The sequence below is a fragment of the Tamandua tetradactyla genome, chromosome 1, assembly GCF_023851605.1.
Source record: "Tamandua tetradactyla isolate mTamTet1 chromosome 1, mTamTet1.pri, whole genome shotgun sequence".
In the NCBI taxonomy this organism is placed as follows: Eukaryota; Metazoa; Chordata; class Mammalia; order Pilosa; family Myrmecophagidae; genus Tamandua; species Tamandua tetradactyla.
This window is the reverse complement of record NC_135327.1, coordinates 50,990,859-51,014,223: the sequence shown is the minus strand read 5'-3', so window position 1 is coordinate 51,014,223 and position 23,365 is coordinate 50,990,859. Positions and strand designations below refer to the sequence as shown.

At 39.8% G+C, this 23,365-nt stretch overlaps 1 protein-coding gene across 2 annotated transcripts in view; it reads right to left on the bottom strand.

The window, feature by feature from the left end:
- Positions 1–23,365, bottom strand: part of PAK5 (p21 (RAC1) activated kinase 5) — a 383,618-nt gene that overhangs the window by 345,097 nt on the left and 15,156 nt on the right. Inside the window, exon 1 of one of the 2 annotated variants that reach the window (XM_077115420.1) lies at positions 18,154–18,295. The exons of the other annotated variant lie outside the window; for it this stretch is intronic. The gene's annotated coding sequence lies outside the window, so the exon portion shown is untranslated. Of the gene's footprint in view, positions 1–18,153; positions 18,296–23,365 lie in introns of those variants that run through there. 2 annotated transcript variants of the gene reach the window in all.

The following is a 23,365-nucleotide window of genomic DNA, read 5'->3' as shown; positions in this document are numbered from 1 at the left end:
TGATGAAAGGATATTAGAATTGTACACTTAATTGTAGTTCATAGTTTACATTAGGGTTCCCTGATTGTGCCGTACTGTCCTGTGCTTGTTTTTTTATTCTAGTGACATCTATAACACTTACAATTTCCCCTTTTAATCACACTTACCACCACCTAATGTACTGAGTTAATAAAAAATGTACTTTTAAATACCCAAGCATTTAAAATAGCCAATGAATAAAACTCCTAGAACCTGGGAACCAGGTAGGTCAGGCAAGGAACTAGAGGCTTAGAAGAAAAGTTCCTACAACCATCCTCTGCTCAGTCTCCTTAGTTAATAGGCAATGCAATTCACGCCACCTACTCTTGCTCCCTAAAACTAGGTTTTTGTTTTCCTTACAACACCTAGAACATATCAGCTATATATACTGAATGACATGAACAACCTGCATTCGCATATACTAACCTTCAGGTTTTATAATATAATAGGTATAACTTTCTCAGAAAAAGTCCTGTAACTTGTTCAGGGACTGGTATATCATAGTACATAAAACTGCAGTGCACAATTTTTATCACTTATCAATTCTAAACAAACTTTAAATTTTGCAGCAACCCCAGGACTCAGTCCTTGGACTCCTCCTCTATAGGACAGAATTATAAAATGCATCTCTCTAAAATGCCATATGTCTTATATTTAAATTTTTATAAAAATTGGTTCAATTTGTATAAGGATATAAGTACCCAAAAATACACAGCAAATCCTTTCCTCTGACTCAAAAGTGACAAACTCAAAAGCCTTCCCAGACCAAGAGGATAATATAAGAGAGAAATAGCTTGGGGTAAACTGTAGGGAGTGCTGGGGACTGTGGCAAACTGGAGACTTTATTTTGTTTAGGGGGAAGGCTGTTGCAATTCATCTTCTTAACTTCAGGGAATGGTTGCCATAAAGAAATGTGATCGATATTGCCAAAATTTGCATTTGTGTGTATATATTATTTTTTTGGAGAAGCCAGAAATCTGAATTTTTAAGGAAAATTTCACACAAATGTTCTGATGTGCCAATCAGAACACAGCTATCTATTCTATCAGATTGGAAACTGCTCTAAAGTGAACTCATCAAATATTTAGTACCTAGTAGCGTACAAAAGTTTCCCTAGGCCTTCCAGCTTTAATGGGACAGCTCATTTAAAGTGCACACATAATAAAAGTATCCAGTTGCTGCATTCTAATTCCTAGTTGTTAGTAGGCTCTAGGCAGCAAGTGAGTCTTTCACCAGTGTAGATTGCTAAAATGCCAACTTGGGTACTCAGTGTAGGAATCCAAGCTAAAGTAACATGGTATAATAGAAGTTACCTGATTATTGCTTTTAAAATCCCTTTCAGTTATTGCCCTAAAATCTCCTGATTCTTGGAAACCTGCCACAAATGTATCCTGAAGAAACCACTAAACCCACACTGGGGAACCCTTTCCTTGGACCACTTACTTTGATACATTTCCCTTCCAAGCCTTTTGAGTTTTTCTCATTTTATAGTGCACCTGTCACCCTGGAAACAGTGGTGCCAAAGACTTGGGCAGAACTGAATAAAACCCCAGCTTGTGGTATAAAGCTCAAGTGATGTTCGAGTATCACTTATCAAGCATATTGGTACCAAGTCTGAGGCAATTCCATCTAATTATCAAATAATGTTCTTAATGCTCTTCAAGAAGCTCCATTTATTTGCGCTGCTGTTGGAAAGCTGGCTCTTGGCTTATGGTTTATCTCGTCACCTTCTGTCATTTCAGTATTCTCAGAATACCTACCTTACACCCATATCCAATATTAGGATTTTTGTCTCTCCAACTAGAAACAGAGCAGGGGTATTAATCTTTGCCTCCACTTGTCTTTCATTTATAGAAAACAGAAAACTAATATAAGTATGGAAATTATTTTTTAAAAAAGAAATGGATTAGGTCACTTCTGGGTTCCATTCCAGAATTTTACAACTTGGCACTAGGCTTTTGTATTTGTACTTGTATTTGGGGGCCTGGGTTTGTTTTGTTTACATATATTCATTAAACACTTGATATATCTGTGCATAGTGCTGGTGTTAGGGAAACACAGAAGAGTTATCAGTCTAGTGCAAAAGAGGGACAATGAAGAAAACAATAGGATGAACTTTGAGGGGGTGTCTCGGTTTGTCAGGCTGCTATGACAAATACCACACAGTGGGTTGGCTTAAAGAACAGGAATTTATTAGCTCATGGTTTCAGAGGCCAGAAGTTCAAATCAAGGCATTGCTTAAAAGACTTGCTTCCTTCCTCCCAGGGTTAGGAAAGTTCTGGCTGGCCAGCAATTCTTGTGTTCCTTGGCTTTCCCATTATGCGGTGACATCTTCTTTCTCTTCCAGGTTCCCCTGTGGTTTCTGTGCCCTCTTACTGGCTTTCTCTATATCTGAATTCCTTCTGTTCATAAATGACCCAGTAATCAGGATTAAGGCTCATCTTCATTCAGTTGCACCACACCTTAGCTAAAATAACACCTTCAAGAGATTCTATTTACAATGGGTTCACACCAACAGGAATGCGTATCAAGACAAAGCTCGTGTCTAAATTGGGGTACATATTCAATTCACTACAAGGGGTACACCTAGGACCATGTAGGAGAACATTTTCTTGGGGGATGGGAGTGGAGAAAGACTGTAGCTGGATAGTAAAGACTTCAATGAAAAGGGGATAATCACACGTTCATACTGGAGTGGGAACCAAGTTAAGGAAAATGGTAAGGAGGCTGACATAGTGGTCTAATTAAGAGATGCTAAGGGGCATGGCAATGGGGACAGGAAAAAGTACAAGTAAGAAAAAGCTTTTAAATTGATGAGATTTAGTGACTGGCCGTGAGGGGTCACGGGAGCAGATTAGTCTTGGAATGGTAAGGAGATATGACACAATTTGGATGTACCTGTTGTCTCTAAAGCTCTCATAAAGGGAAAGCAAACAAACAAACCCTACTATGTAAGTCAACTAATGAAGAGCTGTTATTAGATATTCTTGAAAAATTCCTTTTATTGTTTATTTCCATGTCTCTAAAACCTAGAGAGGAAAAAACATTGTCCTCAAAATCACATGGATGAGAAAAATCTAAGTTTAGTTTCTGTAAGATCTTTTTTCCCTTTAGCCCTCCTCCCTGAGTGTTTTTATTTTTAGAGGTTAAATCATACCCACGTAGCAACTGTTTCTCTTTTGGAGGAAGAAACTTTCTTTTAACCAAATGAAGTATAGATTTTTCACTCTTCCTAGGTCAGTAAGTTGCAGTGGAGCTAGAAGATTAGCCAAGGGGACAGCTCAGTTCTCAGTTAAGAGCAATCAAGGAGAAAATCAGATGCTTACACAAAACCCATGTGCATGAGGCAAATGACCATCCTTCAAAACAAACAGGTCAAAGTCCATTAAGAAAATAGCTAAACAATTTCTTAGCAGTACACTGAACTTGAGTTTTAACTGAAAAGTGAAGCTAACAACTTTTGGGTCTATTATAAATCTTATGACTAAAAGTGTGTTTTTTTCACTCTCTGTCTCTCTGAATTTCTCATTCTGTATGTTGCTATTAAAAGGACAATGGAACGAATAATGTTTGCATCCATTCTTCCAGATTCAACTGGATGATGGGGTAACACAAGGCCATGGACCAGTGCTTTGCAGGAGAAAATAAAGGTGACCCACGGTGCCAAGGTATCTGCATCTCGAATAACGCAAAGGGCAATTCCATTGAAAATCAACAGAGGGAATACCCCATAACTGATATCAGTTTTAAAATGTAAGTTAAACTTGCTTCTTGTACAAGCAACCAAATATTGACTTTTTTAGTCATTCAGTTAATCACCATACTGAACACAGCAAGGCAGTCAATGCAGCCACTTTCCCTTTTCATGAGGAAAATTTCATGAAATGCTGAATCAGAGATTCTGAGAGTATTGAAGAATCAGTGAGTTGATTAATCCAGTGATTTTTAAATTATTGAAAGTTCAAGGACTCCAAACAAATATTATTTTCTTTTCCATTGAGTTACTATGCACTCTGATGTTTATGGACTGTGGATTCAGATGATCTCCATCCTATCTAACTGCATGGTATTTTGCCTTCAGTGACCTATTTTATAGTATTCTTATGAAGATTAATTAAGACACATGGGTAACACGCTTGGATGAGGGTTTAACACATTATGTTCAGTAACTGTTAGCTATAATCACAGAAGCATAATCTACTTTTCTCATAATCTGTATTGCTGTAGCATGAAAAGCTAATCATGTGTGTGTGAACAAAAGCTAATCATGTGTGTGTGAACAACTGAGTTTTAACCTTTCTAAAATACCAGTTTCCTGAGCAGGCCCAGCCACTCCCAACATTTGTTAGGGCCCAGGCCAAGAGTACGAATGGAATACATATACCATATATCTAAATATTTAAATATTATGAATCAAACTAAAAATGGTTAAACTGCACGTGTTCTATCCTCCTAAATTGGCAGATGTACCAAGCAGATATGCTTCATCAACCTAGAAGCCAGGGTTAAGCGTAGAATACATGCATTCTAGAACATGGTAAAGCAGGGAGAGCCAGCCCCCAGCCCTGCCCTTTCTCCTCCATCCAAGCCCCTGAGTATTTGTGTGTGGACTACAAGGTCCACCATCCCATCTCCATCCACACCTCCCATTACCAGTGCTTCTTCCATTCAGCTTGGGCCCAAGACCTTTAAGAGCAGGGAATTCCAAGGTCCCAGGCACTCAGCAAAGGACCCAGAAATGGTCAAGAGCTCCAAGTGGCAAGTGGGCTCTTGACCAGTGCATGAAGGCATGGCTGGATGAGACACAGAAGGTGGAGGCAGAGCAGTGGGGCTCACTGACAGGCAGGATCCACCATGGGGCCTCTCCTGGTAATTCAAGACTATTTTCTCCATCATGCTTTCAGAGCAGTTGAAGAGTAGTCTTTATGTTATGTTAGCATTTGTTTTCATTTTTAAGTCTTCTTTCCTCAGAGGAAAGTTTATAAACAGTTGGAAAAGCAATACCATCAATGTTAAATCACTCACATAGTCACAGACATTTCCTATTAATAATGAGAATTCATAGTAAAAATGCAAACTGATCTATGGATGATATTTAGCATTATGCATAAAAGTTATTTGAACCAAGAGCCCAATTCATGGAGGATTAAACTCAGATGATACCATAAGACTAACAAAATCTAAGATAACTCAGAAAAAGAAAAGCCCAGATGTGTGTTGGTGCCTGACCTACTTCCAAACTATACGTCTTGCTTCAGCTTAACTATTTTGCTCAGGTTATCCTTTCCTTCCATTCTTCCCTCACCTGAGAGTGGGGTCTCATCTTCCAAAACCCTGCCCATGCATGAGGATAAACTTGAAGGGTCACATTCCTCATGATGTGTTATTGCTGACTGCAGGAGAAAGAAGAACCTTCTGTTTGGGGTACCCACATCATATCTGTTTGATGATGGACATCACAGTAAGTACTGCATCATGAAACTTCTGTTAGACTCCTCCATAAAAGCCACTGTTCCCCACCGGGTGGGTGTCACCCTGTTGACCTACCTGGTGTCACCCCTGTTGACCTACCTGGTGTCACCCCTGTTGGCCCACCTGGTGTCATCCCTGTTGGCCCACCTGGCATCACCCCTGTTGGCCCACCTGGCGTCACCCCTGTTGGCCCACCTGGCGTCATCCCTGTTGGCCCACCTGGCGTCATCCCTGTTGGCCCACCTGGCGTCACCCCTGTTGGCCCACCTGGCATCACCCCTGTTGGCCCACCTGGCGTCACCCCTGTTGGCCCACCTGGTGTCATCCCTGTTGGCCCACCTGGCGTCACCCCTGTTGGCCCACCTGGCGTCATCCCTGTTGGCCCACCTGGCATCACCCCTGTTGGCCCACCTGGCATCACCCCTGTTGGCCCACCTGGCGTCACCCCTGTTGGCCCACCTGGTGTCATCTCTTTTGGCCCACCTGGTGTTATCTCTTTTGGCCCACCTGGTGTCACCTCTATTGACCTACCAGGTGTCACCCCTGTTGGCCTCCAGGGCCTGGCTGGTGTAATGACATGTTTGCTCTGGTTTGTTGTTGCTATTCTGGTTTGGTTTGGTTTTGACTCTTTCGAATTCATTCCACCTTTTTAATATTTTTCATAGGAAAAGGGGAAGTGAGCTTGTTAATCTGGTGTCTGTCCTCCCTGATGCAGAGGGGGCTGGGTGTTTGGGGAGAAGCCCCAAGTATAACAACCAGCAGACCCATGGCTGAGCCCTAGGCAGGCTGTCCTTGGCTGGAGCCTGTTACTCTAGCACCTGGTATCTAGACTCTGGAGCTGCCAGGTTTCGGTCTCTTTCCAAAACTGCTTTGCTTTGTTTTATGTTTTTTCCCCTTCAAATTCTTTTAGCTACTTGATATCCTTCTTTTAAATTCCTTTTTCCCAAGTTAGGCTGAGTTCTTTCATATGCATGCAAACTAAGAGTCACTGCTGATACACTTGGCAGAGCCCCTGAAATACCAGATAATCAATGAATGTGTGTTGCATAAATGAATAACTATGGCCCAAATGTGTATGGCCTCCCTGTTTATAAAACAGGGTTAGTTTCTGAGTCATAAAACCATATGTTACCATTGACTAAATCAGAGAAATTCAGAAAGGTATGAAAAAATAAGAAAAACTATCCATATTCCTAGATAACTGCATAACATTTTAACATTTTTTCTTTCCAGCTTTTAAATATATCTCTGTGATATAGCCATTTCACAAAATATTGTCATTAAAAGGATAAGATATATGTACTATTGCATTTCTGCTATTTCCACTCAAAACTGGGTAAATCTTGTTCCATGTCATTACAAAATCTTTACAACTATCATTTTAATACCTATTAATAGTCTTTCATTTGAGGACCTTACAGTATCTATTAACTAGCCCTCTATTTTTAGTTTCTGTAGGTTTCAATTTTTTATTATTGTAAACTATATTACAATAAACAATCCCCTATATAAAATATTTCCTGCATCTACTTCCTTAACAAAGACCTAAGAGAAACAGCTTTGCCAAATAATTTGAACTTTTTAAATCTCCAACAAATAATCTCAGAAAAAAGGCTGTCAGAGAAAAGCTATCCATCACATAGAAGGGAAGATGAATAAGACTATATGTGGAGTTTCCAGCATCTATTAGTCAGGGTTCTCTAGAGAAACAGAACCAACAGGAGATATCTGTAAATATGAGATTTATAAATATATCTCACACAACCATGGGAACAGAAGAGTCCAAAACCCGCAGGGCAGGCTGTGAAGCTGGCAGCTCCAATAAAGGGTCTGGATGAACTCCACAGAGGAGGCTTACAGGCTGAAGAAGCAGTTAAAAAGTCTCTCCTTCCTTAAAAGTCTTCAACTGATTGAATTATATTGTTGGTAGGAGACATGCCTTAGTTGATCGCAGATGTAATCAGCCACAGATGCAATCAACTGACAGATGATTTAATATACCAGCCTTTCAGTTTTTCAACAAGCCATGAAATATCCTTGCAGTAATGGTCAGGACACTGCGTGCCTGACCAGACAAGTGGGCATCACTTGTCCAAGTCGACACCAGAACCTAACCATCAGCAGAAACCATGCAGGCAAGAAAACAATGCTATAATACATTTAAGATACAGAAAGAGAAAAAGTCCCCCCAAAAATTCTAGATCCAGTAATACTATCCTTCAAAAACAGGAAAAGTTTAAAATATTTTCAGACAGACACTGAGAAAGCCTGTGAACAAAAAAACCTGCTCTACAAGAATTAATAAAGCAAGAACTACAGACAGGAAAACACAGGAGAGAGGGGTTTGGAGAAGAGTGTAGAAATGACAACCATAAGTAAGGGTAAAAGGAGAGAAAAAATAAGATTTGACATATAAAATCCAAAAGACAAAATGGTAGAAGAAAGAACTGCCTTTACGGTAATAAAATTTAATGTTAATGGATTAAACTCCCCAATCAAAAGATATAGACTGCCAGAATGGATTAAAGCCAAGACTCTTCTATATCCTGTCTGCAAGAGATTCACTTTAGACCCAAAGTCAAGTATAGGTTGAAACTGAAAGGTTGGAAAAAGATATTTCATGCAAATGACATCCAAAAATGGATGGATGTTGCTATACTATTATCAGACAACTTATACTTCAAATAGAAAACAATTGAAAGAAACAAGGGGGAAAACTATGCATTAATAAATGGGACAATTCATAAAGAAGACATAACAATCATAAATATTAATGCACTAAGAAAGAGTGCTCTAAAATATATGAGGCACACACTGACAACACTGAAGGTGGAAGAAGACAGCTCTACAATAATAGTTGGAGACTTCAATACACCACCTCTCATCAATGGATAGAACATCTACACAAAGGATCAATAAGCAAACAGAAATTTTGATAGTATTGTAAGTGAACTAGATATAACAGACATTTACAGAACATTACACCCCACAATAGCAGCTCATACATTTTTCTTAAGTGTTCATGGATCTTTTTCCAGGAGAAATATTGGGTCACAAAGTGTCAATCAATTTTAAAAGCTTGAAATCATAAGAAATATTTTCTCAGATCATAATGGAATGAAGTTGAAATTTAATAACAGGTGAAAAACTGGAAAATTCACAAATATATGGAAGTTAACCAGCACACTCTTAAACAACCAGTGGGTCAAGGAAGAAATTAAAAGAGAAATCAGTAAATATCTTGAGGCAAATGAAAATACAACATATCAAAACTTATGAGATGCAGGGCAGTGCGACAGTGGCTCGGTGGCAGAATCTCGCCTGCCATGCCGGAGACCAGGGTTCATTTCCCAGTGACTGCCCATGAAAAAAAAACACTTATGGGATACAGCAAAGACAGTATTGAAAGGGAGATTTATTGCTCTAAATGCCTATACTAAAAAAGAAGAAAGAAAAAAAATCGAGGAATTAACTATTCACCTGTAGGAACTAGAGAAAGAACAGCAAACTAATCCCAAAGCAAACAGAAAGAAAGAAAGAAACAACAAAGATGAGAGCACAAATAAATGCAACTATAAAGAAAACTATAAGAAACTATAAAGGAAATTATGGAAGACCTAAAGAAATATAAGGGCATACCATGTTCATGGATTGGAAGACTAAATACAGTTAAGATGTCTACACAAATTGATTTATAGACTCGATGCAATATGAATTGAAATCCCAAAACCTTACTTTGCAGAAATAGAAGAGTCAACAACCAAATTTATTTGGAAGGGAAGGGTGCCCCAAATACCTAAAAATATCTTGAGAAAGAGGAATGAAGTGGAAGGTCTCACATTACCTGACTTTAAAGTATATTTCAAAGCTACAGTATTGAAAATAACATGATACCTGCATAAAGTAGATATATTGACCAATGGAATCAAATTGAGTATTCAGAAATAGGCCCGCTCATTTATGGAAACTTAATCTTCAATAAGGCAGTCAAGTCAACTCAACTGGGACAGAGCAGTCTCTTCAATAAATGGTGCTTGGAGAACTGGAGATCCATATCCAAAAGAATGAAAGAGGACCCCTATCTCACACCTTATACAGAGAGTAACTCAAAATGGATCAAACCTAAACATTACAGCTAACAACATGTAACTTTCAAAAGAAAATGTAGGGAAATATCTTAAAGATCTTCTGTTAGAACATTATACCCAAAGTGTGAGCAATGAAGGAAAAAATAGATGAATGGGATCTCCTCAAAATTGAACACTTTCATGCATCAAAAGACTTTATCAGGAAAGTAAAAATGCAGCCTATACAATGGAAAACAATATTTGGAAACTACACTTCAAATAAGCGTTTGATATTTAGAATATATAAAGAGATCCTACAATTCAAAAACAAAAAAACAAACAACCCAATTTAAAAATGGGCAAAAGACGTGTTTTAACTTGCTAAAGCTGCTGAAATGCACACCAGAGATGGATCAGCTTTTAATAAGGGGATTTATTTAGTTATAAATTTGCAGTTCCTCAGAGGAAAGTAGCTAGTTTTCATCTAAGCTTTTCTGTCACATGGGATGTCATACGGTGACATCTGCTGGCCTTCTCTCCTGGCTTCTGGGCTCCAGTGGCTTTTTCCAGGGCATGTCCTTTCTTTATCTCCAAATGTTTGGGTCTGAGTTGGCTCTCTTCTGACCTCTCTCTTTTAAGCCTCCATCCATTAAATTAAATGTCAATCATTGCAGAAGGCACTCCCCATAGCCAAGTGCAGATGTAATCAACCATAGATGGATTTCATATGCTAATGATTTAAGTCCACAGCAACAGAACAACAGGGCACTGTCACCTGGCCAAGTTGACAACTGAACCTAACTACTACAGAGTCCACACCTCATCAACTTGGCAACTATACACATCACCTAAACCACACTTCTTCTCTAAATAGAAAACAATAACAGAAATATTTTTTTAACCTAACAATGTTCATCTGTCCTGCATACAGTGCACTAAATCTTTCCATAAGCAAAATATACTCATTTAATCACAATGTAACAAAAGTCTTAAATCATTTCAGTAACAATACAAATATTATACCAACTCAAATATAGTACAAAATCTCATCAAAGTCAGTTACAGGCATGATCTGGCCCAGTGAAAAATTCTCCTCTGGCTGTGGACTGTGAACTTAGAGCAAGTTATCTGCTTCTAATATACAAAGAAGGATCAGTTATAGAATAAATGATCCCACTGCCACAGGGAGAAACTGGAAGGAAAACAGGGGTCACCAAACCTAATTCTGAAAACCTGCAGGGCAAACGCCTTAGATTTCAAATTCTGAGAGTCATTCATCCTCAGGACTTTAGAAAGTGGCAGTCCCACTCTTTCCAAGGGTCTAGGAGTGGCCCTGTTCTTTCCAAACACTGGGATGAGGGCTGCAACATTGGGGAACATTAGGGAAAGCGTCTTTTTCTCGACTCCCACCCTCCTCAAACATCTGGGTGGCACCCAGATTCTCTGCCATCTCTAGGGCATACGCTCAATCCCTTCAGAACAATGGGGTGGCATCCAGGCTCCCCCCAATCCCTGGGGAATGTGCTCCACCCTCTTTGAAGCCTGGGGCACCAGAACTCTTCCTGATGATGAAGCAGAAATCCTGAACTCACCCCCTCCACACACACAGGTGGATCCACTCTCATGACCCGAGGTTTCTTAGCTCCAGACCTTAGCTTCCCTGGTTCTGCCCCTGACGACATTCTGCCTTCATTCTTTACCCTTTCTGTGTCTTTTAGTCCAGATTTGCAGTGGTTCCATTTATACAGGTCTTGCAAAAAAAAAATGGTTCACTTGGAATGCAGCATAGAGGGACCCGCCATCAGACAATAGGACCTTCTACAAATCCTTTCTTGATAACTCCATCTCCAATCCTCACTTGTCCTGTAATGACTGACCGGTTCCATGTTTGGTTAAATCCTCACTTGGGGCACTATTCTCTGGGGTTGCACTTTCTGGAAGCCCAGAATTTTCCAGGCCATCAATTTCAGGTTTTTTAAACCTAAGAGTTCAGTCCTCAGCCTATCCCTTTTTTGTCGCATTTTATTATAAGCTGCAAAGAGAAAACAAGCTGCATCCTCCACGTTTAGTTTAGAAATTTCCCCAGCCAGGTATTCCAGATTATCCCATTCAAATTCTCCCTTCCATAAAGCATGAGGAATTAATTGTGCCAAACTTTCTGCCACTTCAAAACAAGGTCACCCTCCTTCCAATCTGCAACAATACATCTCTCTAAGCCTTCAACTGAAATATCTTTAGTGTCTATATTTCTACCGACAGTCTCTTCAAAGCAATCTAGGATTTCTCTATAAAGCGACTCACAATTCTTCAAGAGTCCTCCCCTTATCCATTTAAAAAGCTGTTCCAACATGTTTGGCATTTGTAAGCACAGCAGCACCCACTCCTTTGGTACCAGAATCTGTTTTAGTTTGGTAAAACTGCTGGAATGCAACACACCAGAGATGGATCTGTTTTTTGTTTGTTTGTTTTTTTGCATGGGCAGGTCCCAGGAATCGAACCTGGGTCTCCGGCATGGCAAGTGAGAACTCTGCCTGCTGAGCCACCATGGTCTGCCCTGGATTGGCTTTTAATAAGTGGATTTATTTAATTTCAAACTTAGAGTTTCTCAGAGGAAAGGCAGCTAGCTTTCATCTGAGTTTTTCTGTCACAGGGAAGGTACATGGTGATGTGTGCTGACCTTTCCTGGCTTCTGGGTTCCAATGGCTTTTCTCGCTGCTTGTCCTTTTAGCAGCTCCACATGTCTAAGTCTGAGCTGGCTCTCTTCTGACCACTCTCTCTTATACCTCCAGTTAATTAAATTAAATGTCACTCATTGCCGAAGGCACTCTCCTTAGACGAGCATAGATGTAATCAGCCATAGATATATTCCACAGCAACAGAACTGGGCACCATCACTTGGCCAAACTGACACCTGTCAGTTGTCTAATTACTACAACATGGGCATACTCTTTTCCAAAGAGGAAATACAAATGGCTCAAAAGCATATGAAAAGATGCTCATCTTCACTGGTTATGATGGAAATGCAAATCAAAATCACAATGAGACATCATCTCACACCTACTAGAATGGCCATTATCATAAAAAAAAAAAAAACAGAAAAATACAAGTACTGGAGAGAATGTAGAGAAAGAGGCACACTTATTCACTGTTGGTGGTAATGTAGATTGGTGCAACCACCCTGGAAGGCAGATTGGCAGTTCCTCAGGAAATTAAGTACAGAATTGCTATATGATCCAGCAATCCCATTACTAAGTACAAGTATAAGTATAAGTATAAGGCTCTGTGAGTCTCCGGAGTCTGTCCCAGGTATGTAGATACATTTTATGCAGGAAGTAATGAAGACAGAGACATGAATGGACATTTATACACCGATGTTTATAGCGGCATTATTCACGATTGCCAAGAGATGGAAACAGACCAAATGTCCATCAACAGATGAGTTGATAAACAAACTATGGTATATTCACACCATGGAATATCACACAGCTGTAAGACAGAATAACAGTGTGGATGAACCTTGAGGACATTATGTTGAATGAAATCAGCCAGAAACAAAAGGACAAATACTGTATGGTTTTGGTAATATGAACTAACACTACTGAGCAAGCTTTGGGGGTTAAAATTGAAAATACATTTGATTCCCAGAGCCTGCCCAAGCCAAAAAAAAAATTGAAAATACAGGTTATCAGGAGATGGAAGGGAGTAGAGACGGCATTTGATACTGAACGATTACAGAATGATCAACAGGATTGACTGTAAAGATCCAGAAATGGACAGCACAATACCAGCTGATGGTAGCACAATATTGTAAATACACTGAACAAAGCTAGGGGCATGTATGACACCAGAAGAAAAGACAATGGATAAACACTGAGATGGTATAACTTAGCAATGCTTCCACCACCTCCACTACCTCCTCTGCCAGCTCCGCCACCCAACTCCACCACCTCCAGTGCCACCTCCACCACCTCCGGTTATTATGTTGTAAAACTGTCTTGGCTATTCTTATATATTTTTAAAGATGTACATTAGAGTCATTTTCTTAAGTTACCACAAATCTCAATATAATAAAACTATAGCATGGATCTGGGAAAAATAACCATTTTATACTACCCATCTTTCTACCCTGGAATAAGGATGTCTTTTGTCTGTTCTTTTCCTATTTCATGTGTCTGAGTAAAATTTTATAGCTTTCTACATTGGTCCTTGTGTATTTCTTTCTATTCCCAAGTATTTTATGTACATTTCCTATCATTTCTAGGTAAATTATATTTCTGTGGATCCATTAATAGAATCAATCCCATTCCATTATTTGGTTGGTAAACACTGGTGTTTTGGGTAGTCATTGATTTTTGAGCATGAATTTTATGAGCAACCACCTTACTGAAATCTCTTATTAGTTACTTTAGGTTTTAGTTGACTCAGTTGGCTATTTAAACAAAATTAAGACGCACAGTCTTATCTCTGTATTTTCTTATGTGAAAAGCTTTACTTAAGCATATGCATTAAATGATACTTTATTACTTATTTAACAAATCACCTTCAATGAGTATTAAAAAATGACATGAAATTGAGGCCACCTGAGAAATCCAAAATGTAGCATTTGTGTCCCTGTGTTGAAATCCATTCATCATCCTTGCACACTTACTCTAGCTATTCAAAACCACTGAAAATGGCTCTGAATGAGAGAGACATTGTTACTTCTCACTCTGGTTAAATGGAACAAATAAAACAATTCAGCTGGTGAGTAAGAATTTTGACAACTGTGGAAGACAAAGAAACACACCAGGAAAGAGTTCCCATTTAAAGGGCAATGTGTCCTTAATTTAGCCCCAGAGATAATGGCCAGGATGATTTTTAAAACTGAACAGGGCCCCCATGGATATTTTCAGAAAGTCTTTGCATATTGTTCTAAGATGTTCTAAGTTCTCCTTTTCCCCAGGTAAGCACAATTTCCTATTTTGAAAAATCAGGATAATAATATCTACTGTTTATTAATTTATCAAATACTTGTGCCTCCAATTAAGTGTCAGGGTCTGTGTTATTAGAAAGGATCAGAGGAATATAGTAAGGAGAACATATGAGGACTATAGAGAACCTGGTATGTAATAGAAGTTAAATAAATAATATTATAATTATTACTATTCTCTAAAAGGCTAAAAGTCTAGTTTGCCATACTTTCCCTGGGACCTAGCCTGGCAAAAAGACATGTCCAATAAATATTTGTTGAATATTTATTGAATGACTAATGTATTTTTGCAAATACCTCAGTTGCCAGAAAATATTTTGATTCAATTTTTAACAGCTAGCTTAAAATCAGTTCTTAGAAGACATATTTGTAAAGCCAAGAATACTCATCTTTTGAAGTCAGAATGAGATTCTAAATTGCTCTTTTTATACAAGTTACTGAAAAAGTTTCTAAAAATTCAGACCTTTAAATTGGCACAGAAAAATGCTGAGGCAGAGTACTGAGTCCTTCACCCATCCACCAAACATTTATTGAGCATCTACTGCATGCAAGACACAAAATGGCCAGCCCAGAGCTTATACATACTAAGTAAATAGGTCATTGCAAACTGAAATAAATGCTATGGAGGAAAAGTAAAGGGATGATGGGAAAGTTGGTGTGGTGATGAAGGGAGGTCAAGGATGAGAAGGACTTGGATTGGCAAAGAACAGGGGAAAGTGATGGGGATGTTCCAGAAATAGCAGTTCAATGTAACAACAGAAAGAGGAAGAGAAGCCCAAGATGAGGCTGGACCGGTATCCAAGGCTCTGTGAGTCTCTGGATTCTGTCCCAGGTATGTAGATACATTTTATGCAGGAAGTTGACATGATCCCAAATCTTCTTGGTAAAGGATTGGAGAGGCCAAGAAAAGATCCCAGGGGTCTTGTTAGGAAGTTATTCTAATGGTCCATGTGACAGATAATGACTTGAAGTTTGATGGTAGTGGTGGTGGGATAGAAGGAAGAATGCATCCAGATGATGCATATAGAAATACATTTAGAAGACAGAATTTATAGGACTGCATGATAGTTTTGGAAGTGGAGGGTAAAGGGAATAGAGGTGTCAAAAATAATACTGAAGTTTCTGGCTGAAACAACTCCGTGGATGGGAATGCCATTTGCCGAGGTCAGAAAGATTAGAAGGATGTTAAGGATTTCATTGCAGTTGTTATCTTTATTATTTTATTTGTTTTTGATTGTTTAATTGTTTTGCATTACATTGGTGGGGTAGCTAAAAGGGGGGAAGCAACATCAAGAAATCAGTTTGGGACAGGGGACATTTGGGACATCTGTATAAGATTCAAGTCTCAAACTGTCTAGGTTTCCATATAAATGACAACTGTTTAACTGAGTTCCTTCTAAATGGTGCTCTTTCCTTCACCATGGGTGGGTATATAAAACCTCAAATAGGTTGGTTGGATTAAATAACACTTAAAAGCTTTTTCTGACCCCACGCTACTCTATCTTTAGCTTTTGCTCTTATGCTGAAATAATATTAATATTGTCACTAAGCACACTTCATGGGGATGTTGGGAAGATAAAATGAGATCACATGTCTGAACCTGACTAGCGTAATATAGGGCACATAATATGGGTTCAGTAAACATCCACTCTCCTTCCCCATACAAGAATCATCACTATTTCCCTGGTGGTTTATATTATGTAATCCACACATCTATCCATTTAAGTAAGTCTTACTATTCTCAGGACTATTTGATAGATAAGGAAACTTGAAGCTTGGAAAAGTTCAACAGCTTACCCAAAATCACAAAGCTAAACAAGGAAGAGCCAGCTTTCAAACTCACCAAGCCTAAAATACCTGGACCTCAAACCAGAAGCACTTCGACAACAGTGAACAGGAGGCAATGCCAAACTTCCAATGTCTGGCAGCTAAAATTGACACAAAAGAAACAAGTCAAGAAATCAGTTTGGGACAGGGGACATTTGGGACATCTGTATAAGATTTACAGAGTGACATAAAAATGTAATTAAGACCAATGTTATCAATGAACTTGCCACTGACTTCTCTTGTTTCCTACAGTAGTGCTGCTTTGCACATACGTATTGTAAGTCAAGATATTATTATCAGACTGGGCATTATGACTTTAATTCATTTAAATGCGTTTTTCTCAAGTATTCCCATTTCATTTTGATGATACTGACTCATTCTTGTCACCTAAGGAGACCATAAACATAAACAGTATAAGTGCAGAGAGACGTTATCTCTAAATTTCATGTTCACAGATGCCCACCCTTTATATCATAAAAGAAAAAATAAAGTTCTAAATGTACCTTCCCCCCTAACTCAGTGAGTTGTTGCACTGTCAAATATTCATAAAAGTTAGGTAGAACGGATAGGGTCAGGTCAATTCCCTGCAGGAATATACCAATGTAAGGCAGTGGAATATTATTATAGGGTGTCAGTTTCATAGAATTCTAGTGTAGAGGACCTTTAAAGAGCATCCTGTCCATTCAGACTCAGGTAAGAGGGAGTGTCCATATGCCACTAAAAAGAGAAAGAGAAAAGGAGGCCCAGATAGATTTTGTTAGTTACTTGAGACCTGGCGACTATTTCCCAGTAGCACCCACCCCTACTCCCCAGCTGAAGGCAGTTTCTTGACTCCACCCAAAGTGTATTCAGCCTTCCAAGCTGTCACCAACAATTAACCTGACACTTTCCTCTGGATTTGTGCCAGCCTGTCTTTCTCTTTATTTCTCTGGCCTTGAAACGCCCACCATAGATAGATAGCCCCTGTGCTTTAAACTCCCTTAATTGATATACACTCTTGAGGAATTGACTCCTGTCCCATGTTTAAAGCTCCATCCACACACTCGGTTTTAGGAGGGACTCCTCCTCCAAACCCTGCGCTGAGGATCCCTGGACTTCTAAGTTTACCCTCCAGGAGGCCAACCCCGCAGGCAATTTTGACAAGACTTGGAACCTGGATTATCTTCCAGGCTCTGCCCACACCCATGCCTACAAGCAGAAGTTGTCTCTCTCCATTACAACCCACCGTGCACGCACACACACCCGGGCAAGTAACAAAGGAAAACACAGCCCCATAAAGACTCAGCTATCGCATCTCCCCGTCCACACCTGCCGAGAGACAAAAACCATACGGGAATCCTGCCCTGGCAACGTGTCCAACACTCTTTGGGAGAGGCAGGCACCGTGGCAGCCCCCGGACGTGCGCGGCTGTACACACAAAGAACCGGTGCTGGGCTTGCTAGCGGTCCGGGGTACCGGCGCGCTCCCGGGGCTGGTGGCCGGGGTTCTCTTCCCCCACGCCCTCTCGCCCAGCAAAAAGGAACTATCCTTTATTTGACTCGTAGAGAGCCCTGGCTGGATGGTACCGCCAGGGGGGAGGGGAGGTGAGGGGCGGTCCCTTGGTCCCTTCCCTCCAGGCAGCCGGTCCCCAGCCTTTGGCATCTCCTTGGAGATGCACCATCGCGCGCTGTCACAGATGTACGCTTCGCATTCTCTCCCGGCAAAGCAAGATGCCCCGGGACCCAGCCGCGCGCCTTGCCCGCCGGCGCCCTCCCGGCGCCCATACCCATCCAGGCAGCCCCGCCGAGCGTGCGTGCCTACCTGGTGCCTGGCTGTCAGCGAAGCCGTGGTGCCTCATCCCTTTCTCCTCCTCGGCTGCTACATCGCTCCGAGCGCCATGTTCCCGGTTTCCCCGGGCTCACGCTGGGGAACTACTACGCGCTGAGCAGGGGCAAGGGGGGCGGGGGCCAGAGGGAGGGGATGCGAGGGAGAGCCCAAGCTTTCCACTCTCCACCCAGACCTCGCCAGCTACTGAGCATGCCCAGCTACCCGGCTTGGTTCCTAGGAGGACTTTCCAGGAGCGCACGCCGCTGCTCCGGGTTTTCGTGGCAACCGGCGGAAGGCAGGCTGTAGCCGCTGCGGGGGGGGGGGGGGGGGGGGGGGGGGGGAGGAGGGTCGAGGGGAGTGACTACACGCCGCCCTTACCCGAAGCCGGAGAAGGCAGCTTTCCACCCATCACACTTTCCTTCTGCCCTCCTCCGCGGGGGGCAGCTCCTGCACGCCCTCTCCCCACACACTCGGGGTTTGCCAAAATTTTGTGCAGGACTGAGCTTTGCTTAAGAGGCCAGCAAAAGGGAGAAGGGGCGGGGCCGGGAGGCAGATGCTCCTGTCAGCCGCGGTGCGGAGACCTGGACCCGCGCGCTTCTCAAAGTTTAACGTGCATTTGAATTAGAATGGAGGTTCTGAGTCAGTGGGCCTGGGATGGAGCCTGAGATTCTGCTCATCAAACAAGCTCCCAGGTGACAGTGGTGCTGCCGGTTTCCCTGGCCAGGTGTGCCAAAGACCTAGACAACCCTACCTCCTGACCTCTGAGTGGCCATCCCTCAATCAGCCAGTCCAAAGGTAGTTTCTGGCGTCCACACTGACCCCTCCTGCCTCAAGATATCAGTGCACGTCGACAAGCCCAAACTGGCTAACTCTGGGTGGGTGGGGTGTGTTGGTTCATGGACCTCTGGATGCTCACCTTGCTAGCTGGCCATCAACTGAGCTGCTCCACTCAAGTCTGAACCATTGAGCTGGGACTAAATCCCAGACTGGGCATCACAGTGTCAGTTTATTCTGCAAGTGATGTTAAACGCCGGGCTTACCCTATCAAGAAGACCGATTCTGGTAAGAGTGTTGTGTTGTGTCTTTTGCACCAAGAGATGACAGGGATTTCTGTTGAGGGATGCTTGAGCTGAGTCTTGCAATGATATCTCATGGTTCCACATAAATGCCAATGGACTACTCTACTCTCACACCCAGAGGTTCCAGCACTATCAAGAATATTCATTGTCCACACTATTGCACGAGGCAGATGTTCACAAAACCAGTTCTGAGTGTTTAAGCTTGGACGAAAAAAAACATAGGAAATGAAGAAGTCACACCCTTTCTGTCCTAAGTTGTTCCAACAGTACCCTTAAGAGCCAGTGCATATGGAATCTGGTCCTCTAACTGAATAGCAGATTACTAAATAAAGATTCATATCTCAGTACTCTATTATACTCAATAAATAGCCAGTTTCTACTTAACTGTACACTATTTATCATTTTCCCTTTGCTTGCTTTTCATTGACTCAATACCTCTATAAAATAGCTGCCATCTCTAAACAGGAATCTTGGGATAAATGATTAATTTTCCATATCAAAATCCCTGTGTATGAATGGAAATATATATCCTGGTGTCTGCAATCTTGTTTTCCCATTCAAAGGAATCGGAGTGTCTAAACTTGTCTCTTTACTCTCTAAGCCGCACATGAACCCCTAACTATTCACCTCTACCCCTGCCCCCACTGCCATCCTCACAGTTATATGCATAAATATTTTCTATTTTTTGTGTATTTTCTTATACGTGTGTATGCAAAGATGCAGAAACCAGAAAAAATTTTTATAGAGATGTTCACTTGTTGATGGTTGGTATCAATTAAAATTTTGCTTTGAAGCACTGAACTTTGACCTTTTAAAATATTATTCCTGTTATACATAAAGCTTATGTACATGGATGTTTTTAAATACTATGGCTGTTAGTATTTAAATACCATGGCTGTTAGCTGTTTCAAATTCAATTTGAAAGTATATAAGGTAAAAATTATAAATAAATAATAATAATACTTCTGTAAGTACTGCATTGCATTAATTCCAAAAGGGTTCCTTTTTAAGGAAAATTCATCAGCAAATAGTTATCACCTCTCAAGGATGAATCACAATCATAAAGGAGCCAGCATGGATTCCAGAATGGCACTGGGCATTTGCCTAGATAACTGGAGGAGGGGAGAGATAAGAGACAGAAATGAAGGTTTCAAGGAACATAAAAAGGGATGATACATCTGAAAAAGAATTATTCACAGGAAACAGAAGAAGATTTCAGACAAACATTTCCCCCTAGTTTAAAATAAATTAAAGCTAATATAGAAAAGGAACCCAAAGGAAAGGAAATGTGCCCCAAAAGAAATACAAAGATTTAAAGAAAAGACAATAAAATCAAAATGAAGGTGAAACTAGCAGAGTTCAGGGAAAATGGACATTATTAAATCATTCAAAGATAAAAGTCACATTAGAAATTAGAATAAGAAATAGGACTAAACACAACTGAAAGCATAGTGATAGATGAACAGTACTTGGTTGCATATAAATAAAAATATATAAAACCTATGATAGGAAATGATATGAAAGACAAACAAAAGAGATCCAAGGCGTATATAACCACAATAGTGGGGCTGGCTTGCTGTCACAAGCTGATTGGCAGTTATTTCTTCCAAACTCCACTTTCAATGGCATGGCATTGATATCCTGAAATCAGCTATAGTGGAAGTATTTACACCATGTGAATCAGCAAACACTACAATTAAGGGCTTTCATTTGTTTGTTTCCAGAGAGTAGTTTTTTATCCTGGTAAACAGGATAACCTTGTATAACCTTTCAGGTAACACAAAACAGAATAAAAAGGAATAGAAAAAAGTAATAAAAAATATGTTTTTCCTAAAATAAAGGGTCTTAAATCTGCAGAATAAAAGAACAGAGTTGTCTAAAAAAAGATATATCAGTACGCAACAATTAACCCCAAAACCTATTCTGGTGAAGTTACAGAACTTCAAAAACAAGTAATCTGTGATGCAAACAGGCAGAAAGTCAAGTTACAGGGAAGAGGAAACCAGGTTGTTTTTGGATTTCTTCACAGCACCACACAATCCCTGAGGGAATGTTCCACAGGAAAGACAGCGTGACCCAAGAATGTTTTGCCTGTGCAGGCTGTCCTTCACATTTCAAGGTAACAGCCAATTGTTCTCAAACGCACAAGAAATCAGAATACATTGTAGACATGAACCTTTAAATAAATTCTACTTCATCATGGAATCTGTCTAACTAAAAGAAATTGAAAAGAAAACAACCAAAGCATCATGACGCCATCGATAGTTAAATACCGTGAACAAGCAATTCTTTTAAAAATCCAATACTAAAACATTATATTTGGGGGTAAATAAATATCATAAACCTTGACCATGAGATATTTTTGTGTAACTCACTAAAATCTGGAGATAGAAAATGGGAAGTTGTGAGGAAGCCTAAGTGCAATAATTTCCTTGCCTTCTTCAGCTATAGGTCGGTGCATATTATTAAAACTGAAGCATGCAATAGCAATAACCAAAAAAATCACCTCCAATATCATCAGGATTTTCAATCTATTTTCTTATTTTTACGGACTGTTTTAGGAACTTATACCTCTTGTTGTGAAGTCTTTTTTTCTGAAATTCATAAATTCCTTCAGGTACGTTTTAGTTTCTTTTCCTTTCATTTAATCTTAGTAAGAGTAAATATAACTTAGCTATAAAGTAATATGTAGTACTATCTATATATGAAAAAAACATATCTGCCAATTTATCTTACTTATCATCTTATAATTTTATCTCTATCTCTATAAGAAAATCTGTAGAATATTACAAACCAAGCGATATTTCTGACAGAAAGGTGTTGGTTGATTATTTACTTTCTTTATATTTTTCAGAAATGCTTGAAATTATTAAAATTGGATATATATATAAAATAAATGTTATTCTTTAAAAAACACTCAAAATATTTTTCCTTCCTGTGAAATGTTGACACATTGTACAATATAAAAATAGAGTGAAAATAGATAAACTAGGCCTTGATTAAATGATTAATTTAGACAAAAATAAAGAAGTAGACGGTACATATCACTAGTATCAGGAATGAAATAGGGGGTATAACTATACATCCTGAAGCCATTAAATGGTAATAAATGAATACTACAAAAAACTTTATGCTCATAAATTCAACAACTTAGAAGAAATGGGCCAATACCTCAAAAACCACAAACTATCAAAATTCAGTCAAGATTAAATGTATCATCTGAATAGCTATATAACCAGTAAACAATTAATTCATAATTCAAAATCTTCCCCAAAAGAAATTTCCAGCCTAGATAATTTCACTAAAAAAAATATGCCACACCTTTAAAGAAGAATATAACACTGCTTTTACATAATATCCTCCAGAAACTAGAATAGAAGGGACCACTTCCTGACCTATTTTAGAAGGCCAGTGTTAGCCTGATAACAAAATCTGGCATACATGATAGAAAGAAAGAAATTATAGACTAATATCTCTCATGAACTTACCCTCCCACAGGATACTAGCAAACTGAATCTAACTATGTATAGAAGAATTGTATACCATGATCATGTGGAGCTTTTTTCAGGAATGTAGAGCTGACATTAAAAATGAATCAATAGAATTCATCAAATTAACATCCAAAAAAGAAAATTAATATTATCAATTGATGCAGGGGAAAGCTGTTGGCAAAATTCAACACCCATTCATGGCAAAAACACTCAGCAAATTAAGAATAGAGGGAAATTACCAAAACCTATCTAAAGGCTTAATTGAATTCCTCTTAAAATTCCAGTATGGTTTTTGTAGACATACACAAGCTTATTCTGAAGTTTATATGGAAAAACACAGTCTATAGAATAGCTAAAACAATGACATAGAATAAGGTTTGAGGAATCACTCTACCTGATACTAAGGCTTACTCAATAACTACAGTCATCAAGATAGTGTGGTATTGCAAATGAACAGACATATAGATTAATGGAACAGAATAGAGAACTAAGAGCCAGACCATACAAACATGGCCAACTGATTTTTGGAGGGGGTGGGGTGCATGGGCAGGCACTGGGAATTGAACCTGGGTCTCTGGCATGGCAGGTAGAGAACTCTGCCCCTGTACCACCATTGCCTACCCCCAACTGATTTTT